At 32.6% G+C, this 13,272-nt stretch overlaps 1 protein-coding gene across 2 annotated transcripts in view; it reads right to left on the bottom strand.

The window, feature by feature from the left end:
- LOC143909790 (uncharacterized) overlaps window positions 1–13,272 on the bottom strand; it is a 743,449-nt gene that overhangs the window by 212,754 nt on the left and 517,423 nt on the right. The window lies entirely within an intron of this gene.

The raw sequence follows: 13,272 nt of genomic DNA, 5'->3' as shown, positions 1-13,272 counted from the left end.
TTGCTGTTTTTGGACGAAATCCAATTTCACCGGAGACGCAAATAACTTCCAATTGCGAACATCATCTTTAAACAGCTCTGGTTTTTCCAACAGGTCACGAGAGAAGCCCATGTTTCAGATGCCAAGAAGAAAACACGCAGACGCTCTTTGTTCTGCGAATTCGCCAGATTTCAAAATATTTGTTGAAAATTTTCAGAAATGAAAGCGAATAATAGATATGATAGCCATGCCTAGAAAATAAACTTTTTCTTTGTTTATGGTTATCTATAAATAAATTTAATTCGATTTTCATTAATATTTATGACGTTGTTATGAATATTCAGTTTTATTCGCGAAATAATATAAACCGCTTAAACATTTTATTAAATTTATTTTAATAGTTTTATTTTATTTCAATTTATTTGAATATTCATTTGTTTTTTTATTAAATTTAACGTCACGGATTCTATGAATCAAAACTTATATACATACATGCAAAGTCTCTTTCGAAATTATATTTAACTAGTGTTTTTACTCGGCTTCGCTCGGTATTTGTAATATAAAAGCTTAAACATTGCAAAATAATCTAATAGTAAACATTCTTTTCTTGTTTTATTAAATTTGTTTGAATCGATATCATCATCATAGAAACTTTTATTTGTTTTCAATGTTCCCAACAAACCTTATATACATACATAGTTACAAAGTCTCTTTCGAAATTATATATTAGATATATAATTTAGAAAGAGACTTTGTATGTATGTATATTTGTTTGGGTCGTAGATTCCGTGACGTTCAATTTAATAAAAAAACAAATGAATATTCAAATAAATTTAAATAAAATAAAACTATTCAAATAAATTTAATAAAATCTTTACAATTGGATTGGCCATGTTTAAGCGGTTTGTATTATAAATACCGAGCGAAGCCGGGTAAAAACATTAGTATCAGATAATAATACCATAAGGGCGAAAACACACAGCGATGAACATGGCACATGGTGTTTTTAGATAGTTTTAAACGTGCAAAAAAAATGTGGCGTGCCTTGCACAGATTCATGGAACGGCCAGCACGCGTCGTCCCAAAATGACCCCCTGGAGTGTTTTCTTTAAAATTAGATCCTTGCTTAACAGAGATCGGTAACGATGTATTAAGAGATTATACGATTATTATATAAACAATATATAAATGTAGAAGAACTTGTCGACGTTCAACGTGCCACGTTCCGTGCTGTGTGTTTTGTCCTAATGCGTGCCATGCACATATCACTTCGTTCACATGATTGGCCGACAAAAACAAAAAAAAATAAATTTTAAATTATTAATTCCGTTGATTCGAATTGTGACATTTTACCGAGTGCACAATTATGTGCACACAGACCACTAGTATTTATATGAAAGCATTGTGCTTGCTCGCCGCCAACTTTTCCTATGTTTTCTTCCGACTAGTTAGTTGATGGTGTCGTTAACTTATGTACAGCAGTTTTGACTCTGAGCTGGCGGTCAGCTCACTTTGGCAACTATTCAAGGTGTTTGATCTGCGTCTCATTTCGGCAGAAAAGTCAAAAATAATTTCTTCGGTCAGTTCCCGAAACGTGTGCTTTGTTCGCGGGTCACCGGCAAGGAGCACGTGTACTCAACATCTCTTGGAATTCTCAGACACTCTTTCTTTCTAGATAATTTTACCTTGATGACTTACTTTCACTGTCAGAATAGTTATTCATAAATATATTTACATTCATTTGTAAGTTGTTCACGTCTTTCCCTTTATTTGCGAGTTTCTAGGATTATAATTACTATAAAATATATTTCGAACCAGCAAAACCGGTTGTATTTTGTTTTAAAGCTTTCCACGGGACAAAGTCTGAAAAACATATTGCGCTTCATCGGCATAGTTTCGAAAATAATAACATTTTATTCGCGTCTCTTAGCCATCAGCTCTACAAAATTGATTAAGTACAACTCTCAAGGGCGTCATTACTATACAGCTTCGTCTACCGTCCATTTCCGCATGTTTGCCAACATGGCCTATTTTAAAATACCCGACAGTTCAACGGAAAATTCCTAGTAATTACCCCCTATTTTCGTAGTTTCGCGTTTAAAATTCTACGCTTTGGCCTTTTCGTTAATGCGGAATTAGAACGAGCTGAATTTTCCCAAGGATTTCAGAAGTTGACAAAGAAATCGTGCATATTTGTGCATTAAATTGGAATTGCATTAAATAAAACATGTATTGAATTTACATACATTATCTGATATTAAAAACCAAAGCAACTGATTAAAAACACGTTCTCAATTGATTCGACACATTATTTATGGAAAAAATTGACAGATGCTGGAAAATGGCGTATGTTTTCAAGTTTTTTTATTGCATTCTAAATATAATCTTAATTAATAATGATATGAAGATGTGTGATATAATGAACGATAAAATATGTAAAACATCCAATTTAAATTTCAAATATTGAGGTTATGCTGAACAAAAACAAAAGACGGGCGAATTCTTATATCGAATTTCATAATGCACCACACACACGTTCGTTACTATAATTGATTCAAAACGTTCGATAACGCATCAGATTAGATCAAAAAGTAGGACTGCCGTATAATGGCGGACTATTGTGGTGATTTTCTCGCAAGACGCGGACATGACCGTCTGTTTCCGGTGCGGTGCCCCCTTTCATTTCCCCGGACCGATTGCTAATTCACAACGCCGAATTTGAACATCACACATTTACATAATGATTATATTATTTAAATAATAACAAAAAAAACATCACCGATTATGAGATATTATATGATATTAGCGCACACACGCTATAATCGCACGTCCATTGATGATAAAGTGGCACGATGCGTCCGGTTTTTCCGGTCGACAGAAAAGTTTTTCCGATAAGCATTTCGACCGGTTTCCGCGTTGGCAGGATCGCGCATTTCAAAAATGTGCGTCTTTGTCCGCGGACGTTACAACGAACTTCGTGTATTTTCAGATTTTCAAACTCGCCATGTGCTTCTTGTCAGAGATTGAGGTCGAATCTCTCATACGCAAATGTTGAAAAATCCAATGGCTTTGTTCATTCAGAATTTATCGTGTTGTTTGAATTTGCGTCGGATTACCACTAGGGATCCCAATCGAATATTCGAGTATTCGAATTATTCGTCTGATTTTTCAGCCATTCGTTATTCGAATATTTCATCAACTATTCGAATATTATTCGTGTATATATTTTTTTATAAAATAAATAGGTACACAAAATCAATATGAAAAGAGTGATGACGAAGAAGCCGACGATTATGAAGAAAATTAAGTATGTAATGAGGATAATTGTGAAGAAACGGATTTTTATTCATTAAATACAAGAAATGTTTGAAGAAAATCACTTTTCGATCGATAATAATATCTACAAAATTTTATAAAACATCAGAAAAATAATACGAATATTTAAGAAGTCACCGGCGAAATATACATTTTTAGAAGAAATCATAATGAAAAAAGAAAATAAAAAATTGGAATTATTATTGGATGTAGAAACGAGGTGGAATTCAATGGCAACTATGATAAGACGATTTATTCAAGTTTACGAATGTTTAAACATAGTACTAAAATGATATAATTTCAATACTGTTTCTAAGAATGAAATTGATATTTTGAAAATTTTAATTGGTGTTCTTACTCCCGTTGAAATCGCAATCAAAGAATTAAGCAAAAATAGTGCGTCTTTAATAACAGCAGAAGGACTTTATAAATTTTTATCTTATATTTTTTGTGTGTATTTTAGTTCTATATGTTTTTTTTTAATTTTCTTGTATTATGTTTTATTAATTGTAATATATTACATATATAAATATAATGTAATTTATGCTTAGTACATATGTAATTAACATTTTTTAACTTTCAGATATATCCGAATATTCGAATAGCTCTTGATTTACTATTCGGTATTCGAATAGTTGAAGTCGACGAATATTTGGGATTCCTAATTAGCACGCTTCATTTCGAGTACTTGTCGTTTTATGAAACGGCAAGTACTCCAATTGTAATCAATAAAATACTATTTTAACATATCGAATTCACCCCCTGCTTTAGTACAATTATATTTCTACTATCATATGTAATTGCGCAATAAATTTTAAATGCTTCCGAGTATCGATTAGGTAGGCATATACATACATAGTTAATTACATTAGATAATACTTATCTACATAATTTCACCTGGGGTTTAAAATTATACTAATGAGTAATACTACTACAAGTAATGTGTACATACATATGTATACACATTCTAGCTGCTGGCCAAAAGTAGACAAACGAGTAACTTTTCACGGCATCATACGTGGATTCATATTGCATATGCACATGCTAGCTACTCGCCAATAGCATGCGAATTGTAAATCACACACTGTCAAAAGCTCATTGTTGAAATATCATGATTTTTATGTTTGAGCATTTGACAGTGGCTCCCATGCTTTGAACAAGTAAGTAGAATATTTATTTGCTGTTTTAGATATGAAAGTCTACGTTTTTGCATCTTCAATTAAACACTTTTATAAATATTTCGAGTTGATTGAGCTATAAATTTATTTATTTTTATTTATTATAATTGAGACATACAGACAGAACAAAACGATACACGGACTATTTCGCACATGGTGATCTCGCACACGAAAATCACGAATATGGAATATCTGGCACTCGAATTCTCGTTAGTATGATAGTTTAAGTGGTTGACTTTCGGTGCGTGGAATTTTAAATGTGAAATAGTCATTAAACACAACAAAACATGATATAAAAATACAACAAAATGAGTACATTAAAAGTATGATTGCTTGCTTATAGGTTGCTGCCTCAGATTATTACAAAAAAATATTAATTATATAAATTATTATTAATAAAATAAATCACATTTCGAAATTATAAAAAATAATAATGTTCGGGGAAAACATTGAAGGAAAATATTTTTTATCAACAAGATAATCGAGCGATTTGATTGAAGGAGTGATATTTTTAGGAAGGCAAATAATTAATCGACATTCATTTCTATATTAACGTATTTTTCAGCATCTAAAATATTTTGGTAGATATTTTAAATTTTCGTTCTTAAGATTAATAACTGTGAAATATTTGAATGGGCATCTAAATTTAAAAAAAATATCAAGTAATTAATAGCCTTTCTTTATGCCTTCTTAGCTCAGTAAAAAAAATTTGTATACGAAATATACACCACAGTCCTCTATAGTTCTGTATGCGCTCTGTATATAAATTATTAATTTCTAAGATACAATTTTATTTATTTTTATAACTTTGTGGGGTTATTATTTTATTATTATTATAGTTTTTTACAATTTTCTTTTATAATAATTCAACTACCCGTAGAATTAACACTCAAAACCGGAGCCCGGATTTGAGTGTTAATTCCACGTCAAAACCGTAGGGATGGCAACCCTAGTCCCAATATATATGTAGGTACATATGTATGCATGTAGTATGTACATACTACATGTTCAAAACGTTTTATTTAGTACACTTGATGTATTTTTTTTTTGTATTTAAACCGACAAAAAACGCTAAATATATTCATAACGTTATACATGGCAACACTAACGCCATTCATTTTTAAGATATCAATAAATCATTGCCTTTGTTACTTACAAATCATCATCATAAGTAAATATAATTGTAGGATTGTTTTCAAACCCAGAAGGGTTCGTGTATAAAAGATTAAGTTGGCATACTTGGTCAAGTGTACAAACATATGTACATATGTTTAAGTTGGTATGTTGTGTAATGTCGCGAACAACAGTTTGTTTCAGCGCCTCGAAAAATAAACTTGGGTTAAAGCGCTGAATAAGTCTCATTGTACACTTTCCGTTTCACGAATTGTTTATTTTCAAAAATATAGTTATTAATTTCAGTTATACATATATGCGAGTCACTATCACCTGAATCGATATCTGGTGGCAGCCACGTGTGTTCAAGAGTATAAATCTGCCGGCTGATTTGCATATTATACGCATAAATAAAATTCGGCTAATTTTATAATTTATAAAACACTTTCATAATTTAGCAAAATTATCCATAATTAATGTCCGGCGGCTCATTCGTGGATACGATCGATTGTATAACGACACGCATCACTTTCGAACCATACTCATTTACTTCGTATTCCGATATGCCATTACGAGAACGTCGTTTAGAAATGATCGAGGACCGCTGCTGACATTATTATTGATCTGTGACGAGACGATTTCATCGGGTGCTTGATCTGATTTCGCTTTCGCAATGGAATCTAGAATTGACAATTTTGATAGACAACGTGTCTGGCAGACTCGCAACACGGTATAGTGCATTACGTTACGTGGATCATCTCGGTGTTATGTATTACATATAATACAATAATCCACCGTTTTATGTGTGTGGTTGTGCGTTGAGCTAATGCCGCAAGACTCGGTACCACTTGGTACCCAGTTTGAGGAGCTCACTTCCTAGTTTCAACATTGCTTGCTTTCGATTCATACAAGTTGGAAACACTTGAATCATTCAAATCTTCGATTTTAGGCTCTTGTAATCGAGAATACATTTTTATGTTCGTTGTTGATGTAATCAGTGTATAAAAACAAATTGCTTGTTTCATGGAACTTTGGTAGTAAACACATGTTGAAAAACTACTAGGTACTCATAGAGTACATATGCATGAGACAAATGGCGGCTAGTGAACAATTACATTAGGAGCTCACTAGTAGCAACAATTAAGAAGAAAAAACGATACTTTCAAACTTGAAGGCAATAGCCAATAACTAATTAACAAGGGATCGATGGATCGACGATCTTCGGAACCGATCGTAATAACTCATGAATTTAGAGCGCTGATTCGTGTCCGGACATTTCATCGCATGGCTATTTCATCGCGGGGATAGCTCACTAACATATTTCATGCAAATATTTTTCGTCCAAAATATTAATCTTAATTTTTATGACTGTACTTTATGAAATATATAGTGAATACGTTATTCAAATATTTGGAGCAATGATTTTTTTAATCATACACAGGGCCAGCTCAAAGGTGCAGCAGACTAGGCACGTGTCTAAGGGCCGGGCCGCACCGTGCAACTTTGTCGGCCGACTTGTTGCGCGACACGAAAAAATGTATGGAAATGTGTGCGACAAACAAGTTGACGAGTGCGGCATGTCCCATCTACCTGCATGCATTGGTCTGGTCACTCTCAACCAAGTTGTTCGCGAGTTGAGCGGTGCGGCCCGGCCCAAAGGGCGCCATAGACAACGGGCGCTGCGAGGCACCCCCATTTTTCTTTATTTGATTATTAAATTGAAAAAATAATTTGGCTTTCTTTGAACTTATAAAACATTTTATATTCAACTTAATTTTTATACTCGTAGTAACAATACTGATTGTAAAATATAATTTACGAGGAACGCAGGAAGATTACTGTCAAATATCAACGACTCACGAATAAAATTTGTAAAACAACAAACTGTAATTTGGAATTTTATTTTATATAAAATACTGCTGAAACATATGTAGGTATATACAGGAATGGATTTGCTTCACGATATTAAATATCTTAATCAATCATATTCGATAGAACCAAAGTCATTATATAAAATTCATCAATTCATCGTTGAATATAAATTAATGTCTTCATTCCCGAATGTATTCATAGTTATCCATATTTTATTTTATACATAAAACGTGCCTATTTTGAATAAAAAATTTAATTTAATTTTTTGTTTTTATCTTAATATATTCATATAATATAATCTTCAACATAAAATTTCAAGAACTTAAATACAATTTATTGTTTAAAAATTTAAGGGGGGGGGGGGGCGCTGAAACCAATCTGCCTAGGGGTGCCATGGCTGGACCTGATCATACATATTATACATACATACATATGTAGTTACTCTTTTTTAATAACATTAATTGAAATCTTTCTAGCTTTCTTTTATCAACAAAAATAAATTGTATACATATTTTGTTCCAAAATTTTTATTGCCGTATACTATACCGTGTATAGTATAATTAAAAAATAGTTGCATTAAATCTGTAGGCAAGTTGTCCCCGCGATGAAATGTTCTAGAATCAGCTGATCCATATTAGCCTTTTTTATATGGAAATATAACTGTTTCACATATCCGAGAATAATTGAGTGCTCTCTTCCTGTTACATTAGTTTTTGTATGACATTTTGTATGTATAATTTTTTAATAGGAGCCCAAACAAAAATGCACACTCGAAGAGAATCATTGACGCGCCAAGCTCGGCCCGAACTACATATATACCATATTTCATCAGTGTAGAATACGCACTACTTCTTGAAAATACCCATTCATTTTTAGTTTATTTTACCGCTAGTATATTAATATAAATTTGTAAATTTTGAATAGGGGGTTCACCGCACCAGCGCTAAATATACCGAACGATCTTTTTGATAACTCTTTAGCAGCCCTGGTTGAGGAACTATCAGTTTGGAAATCATATTGTAAATTGAGTCTCCTGTTCCAAAAAAAATGGTACCAGATTCGTTTTAATAATTTAACCTATCATTATGAGGTGAAATACGAATGCGTTTATTGATCGAGAAGCTCGAAGGTGCTCACAGACAAGTTAAATATTTACAATATACATGTAAATGTAATGTAAATGTGTTTAAAGTTCCGTGAAATGAACTGTAGTACATTTTCCGATTTGGAACTAGATTCTTGGGATTTATTTTGCACTGCGAAGATTTATCTCGTAAATAATTAGCATCCAGACAGTCTTTTGATGTATCGAAATTTTGATATTAATAAAGTGCTTTCCGCCTACGTTTCAGCAAATTTAGCAAAACTAGTGACATCTTTCAGTGTTGCGGAAACCGAAAAATAGCGCAGTGGGACGCCATTTTGTCTGCGAAAAGTTCCAGTTTTTTTTTGACAACGTGTCCGCGATAATCACTCAAGTGATGATGCAAAAGTTTCGTTAAAAGTACATACGACGGTTTTTTTGCAACCAATGCCGATCGGATGTGTCGAAAATGCGTCATTTGCACACTTTCAATGTCGAAAAGTTGCGTACATCCCCGACGAGTTGCGCACCACACTTTAGCAATCGCAAATGTACGTATTCCAGTTTCGGTGCCAAAAGTGCTTCAGCCTAAAATGTCATTTGAATGAACTTGGAGCTAAATTAAAAGCTTAAATTCGCACCTACAAAGTGATCATTGTGCTTTATGCACGCGTGTACGAAATTAGTCCATTATACAAGTGAAAATTCTGAGGATTATTTCGGGACCTGTTCCAGGAATCTTGGACCACTTTCTTTGTTCCATTTGCGACCTGAAAAAACTGTCTAAATCTGACACAAGATGGAATCGTCTACATACCTACAAACTCGCACTTGAATGTATACTATGATAATATTCTAAATACAACGTTTCTGCATATTATGAACCAACTGTTGAATAGACTCACACATGAACTGTTAATACAATAATAACCAGAATAACATGAGATCAAATAATATAAAAGATGAAATTAAATCGTCCTAGGGTGGCGATAATGATGCTAGTCAATGATTTTCAAGATATGATGCTAGGACTTTACCTATCTCGCGCCATTGCATATCAATTGAGTCTTTTATGTTAAGAAATCGTATGTATCTGACCTCAAGAAAAACAAAGAATTTCCTCGAAGTGCTGTCAGCATGGCTCTATTCCAAAAACGTAGCAAGACTAGCGGCGTCAATTCCAAATATTGCGGATATGCTCACGTCTTCTGCACTATTTGCATAAAAAAAACATTACTGCTGAAGATATACGAAAACAATCATATATAAAACATGATAAATCTACTAGAATTTTCCAAGGGGATACAATATTCCATTATTAGATATGGTATAGGGTGGTTGACAGCAAGACTCAATGATTCGGAGCTAACTACATATGTATGTATGTACATACATAGAACGCAGATCCGATTCTTGAAATCCAATATATGTATTATATAATTAAAAGTCCCATCTTGGAGTTTTTTAGTTCTATCTAAAGGATCGTTTCCGTTCACTGCGACGTTAGGCGCAGCATCTTACCAAAAAAAAAAAAAAAACACTTCAAACTTAGTCATTAATGCCAATTTAAATTTAAAAATATAAACCGAAAATCAGTAAATACTGAATTCATACCGGTGACACGATAAAGCCGCTCAATACATTGCTGTGCCGATACAACCGCGCTGACAATGCCGCGCAAAACAAAACTAAAAAAATAATTTAATTTAATAAAAAAATAATTATTTTTAGGAAATAGGAGGATGGGAGAAAAAGGATATATTTGAAAAAAAAAATGAAAAGCACTGATACGGATATTCATTATCTGTGACTTTATGCATCAGAATGCAACTATTTTAATAACTCAAAATATTGAGAAAAGTATCAGACGTACTAGGCTTTAACTTAAGCTTTACTTTAGCTTTAAGCTGGCGGTCTCACTATTTTTTTTTTTTCTTTTAGTTGCATTTCATAATTTTTCCTATCCTCCCATCTACTAAAAATATCTTGTGTTTTAATTCAAAATTAAATTTAGTTTTGTAGTTTTGTTTTGCGCGGCATTGTCGGCGCGGCTCTGTCGGTGCGGCATTGTCGTAAGCGACACTATCGGAGGGTCATTCTTGCATGTTGGGAATGTGGGATATTATCTCATATATCGTTAAGAGGAGATGCAGAGTGGTTATATCCTTGTTATGATTGTATTTTATCTGTTCTGTTATCATGAATCCACATGGAAAGTAAAACCATAATATTGACAATTAAATCATAACAATTAAATCATCTTTGTATTTTTATTACATAATGTTGATCTACATTTTAAGGCAAAAAGGACACGCATTGGAATTAATTTGTGGTCTGTGAATCACAAAAAAGCCTAAGAATCTTTCATCTAAAAGCTAAACTTTTATTTGTCTACATTTTACTTTAATCGAATCGTTCCTTACAAATATAGTATAATGGCAGACATAAACTGGTTCGTCGAAAACGAAAAACAAAAACAGCACGTGCTCTCGCGAATCCGTTACGAAAAACGAAAAACATGCACGCAAATAATTGTCAATAGTGTTTATAATCTCTGACTGGTTAAATTTATTATTTGCAGGCGATAGAAAAGAGAAAAACAGCGAAAGTGCGCCATATTTTCGAGGAAATGAAATAAACAAAAACACATTTCTATTTTTAAACAATTTTAGACGCACTCGGTGTTTTTTGAGCGCGCATTTTATACCACGTTTCTAAATTTATTTTTAAAAGTTTGGATAAATATCGTTCAACGTATCGTGATGGTTGACGATATATAATATATGTTTTAAATGACAAATTCTAAGTTCAACTTTTTCGATACTTTAACCTTCGATATTTATCTTGCACGTACATGTGGAATTATTTTTGGCATTTTGTGTGCTATACGTTTCGAATTGCGTAGTTTATTTACTTCTTTTTTTCGTACGTACGAATCTCTTCCGGTAATACAACCTCGGCGCTAAACGACACATATACGACTTTTGGCAAGAAAAGTAAATTAATTAAAGGAAAATATTCAATTTAAGAAATTGTTGTTGTTAATTGGTTCAGGCTATAACTGGGCCACCGTGTTTTCAGTAACAGCTGACCAGGACTGCTAGAAAAACTATATCATATTGTAAATCGGACTCATTATATCAGCTGTTTGCTGTTTATATGTTAGTATTTATTTATTTAAGAATACTTGAGAAAGGCGGCAAAGCCAATGGAGCCAAGTTGTTTGATAATACATACACAGAAATAAAAAAAATAAATGAACATAAAAATCAAAAACAAAGAAAACCGAAAAGAAAATATTAACAACTAAAAATAGACGAAAATAAAATAAACGAGAGAAAATACTACAAAAACCCATTTATTTTAAGGAAATCATCAAGTTCATTTTTAAAATGGTTTAAGTTACTAATTTTAGCTGCCATGTTACTTATTCATTGGATAGACCATTCCAATTAAATTTAAACACTATGTATATTTGAAAAGATAAGTCATCTAACCCTATTTATTTTGAAGTAAATAAATTATTGGGATGTATTGTTATCAAATCAAATCAGCATTTTTTTTATTTATTAATTCCCTTTAAGAGGTCTGTATACCCGAAACCTTATTTTTTTGCCGTTCCTTTCTTCGATATATATATTGAGTGAATGTATGTATATATTGAGTGAATGCGACAATATATATACATATACATACATATATTGAGTTAATGCGACAGTTGCGCTTCAACCAGATAATACGTATTTTAAATCGACAAAATCGAGGTTTCGTATTCTCCAGTTTTCTCCTGCAAAACTGGACCAATTTAAAAAATAATTCATCATCGGTATGAGAAAGATATTTTCTATGTTTGTGTGCTCGTATTTTTTGGAAAATCAACCGTTAAATAAGCACGCTGGACTCTTTTCGTGGGTGTAAAAAAAGAGGCGGTTTTATAGATGTTTGGTGGCTCCTAGCTCCTATAAAAAATAACTAATCAAAAAAATAAAACGACAGAAACATGCCTATGGTGGATATCAATAGCATATTAAAAAATAATTTATCTAGTGCCATAATTGAGGAAGGGAGAAGTGTAATACGTTTGTATGGACAAGGCGCTGGTATCCAGCCCTCTTAAGTCGCGACGTAAAGTATAGTACATATATTTGGGTAAACATTTCTACATTTCACTGATTAATTTGGTGATCAATCCTCAAATTCTTGCAGAATTGAGCTAAAAATTTCCAGCCAACTGAAGATCATTATCTAGATGCCACAGTTTGTTGTGTTCTCCTGTGGCACGTACCAATTAAATGGCGGCGTCGCCTGTCACCTGTCGCATCAATTTCCACATACAGATTTCTGTTAGCTTAAATTTGTTTAATCTAAAATATGCCGATATATTGATTTATTTGTTTCATATTTTATCTTTATTTTTGTTTCTTATCTTATTTTGTTTTTGCATCCATATTTATTGTTGTATTTTTTTTTAATTAGCCATTATGATGGCTTGGAGCAATTCTGTAATTAAAATTTATAAATATATGTTGATATGTGGAATGATAAATCACGAAGATAGGAAGCGTACAGAGGATTATTAGCCGGAAAATCTCTGATTTTCCAGTGGCCCAGGTTAAGCCGTGTACTGGGTATTTGAACCCCCTTTGACACTATTGTTGAAACACATTTTATAAAATATAGTGTGAAAAAGAAAAATATATAAACGTTTAAACAATTAAACAATTAGTCTAC

Source organism: Arctopsyche grandis, chromosome 3, assembly GCF_051622035.1.
Source record: "Arctopsyche grandis isolate Sample6627 chromosome 3, ASM5162203v2, whole genome shotgun sequence".
Classification (NCBI taxonomy): Eukaryota; Metazoa; Arthropoda; class Insecta; order Trichoptera; family Hydropsychidae; genus Arctopsyche; species Arctopsyche grandis.
This window is presented reverse-complemented; position numbering and strand designations above follow the sequence as displayed.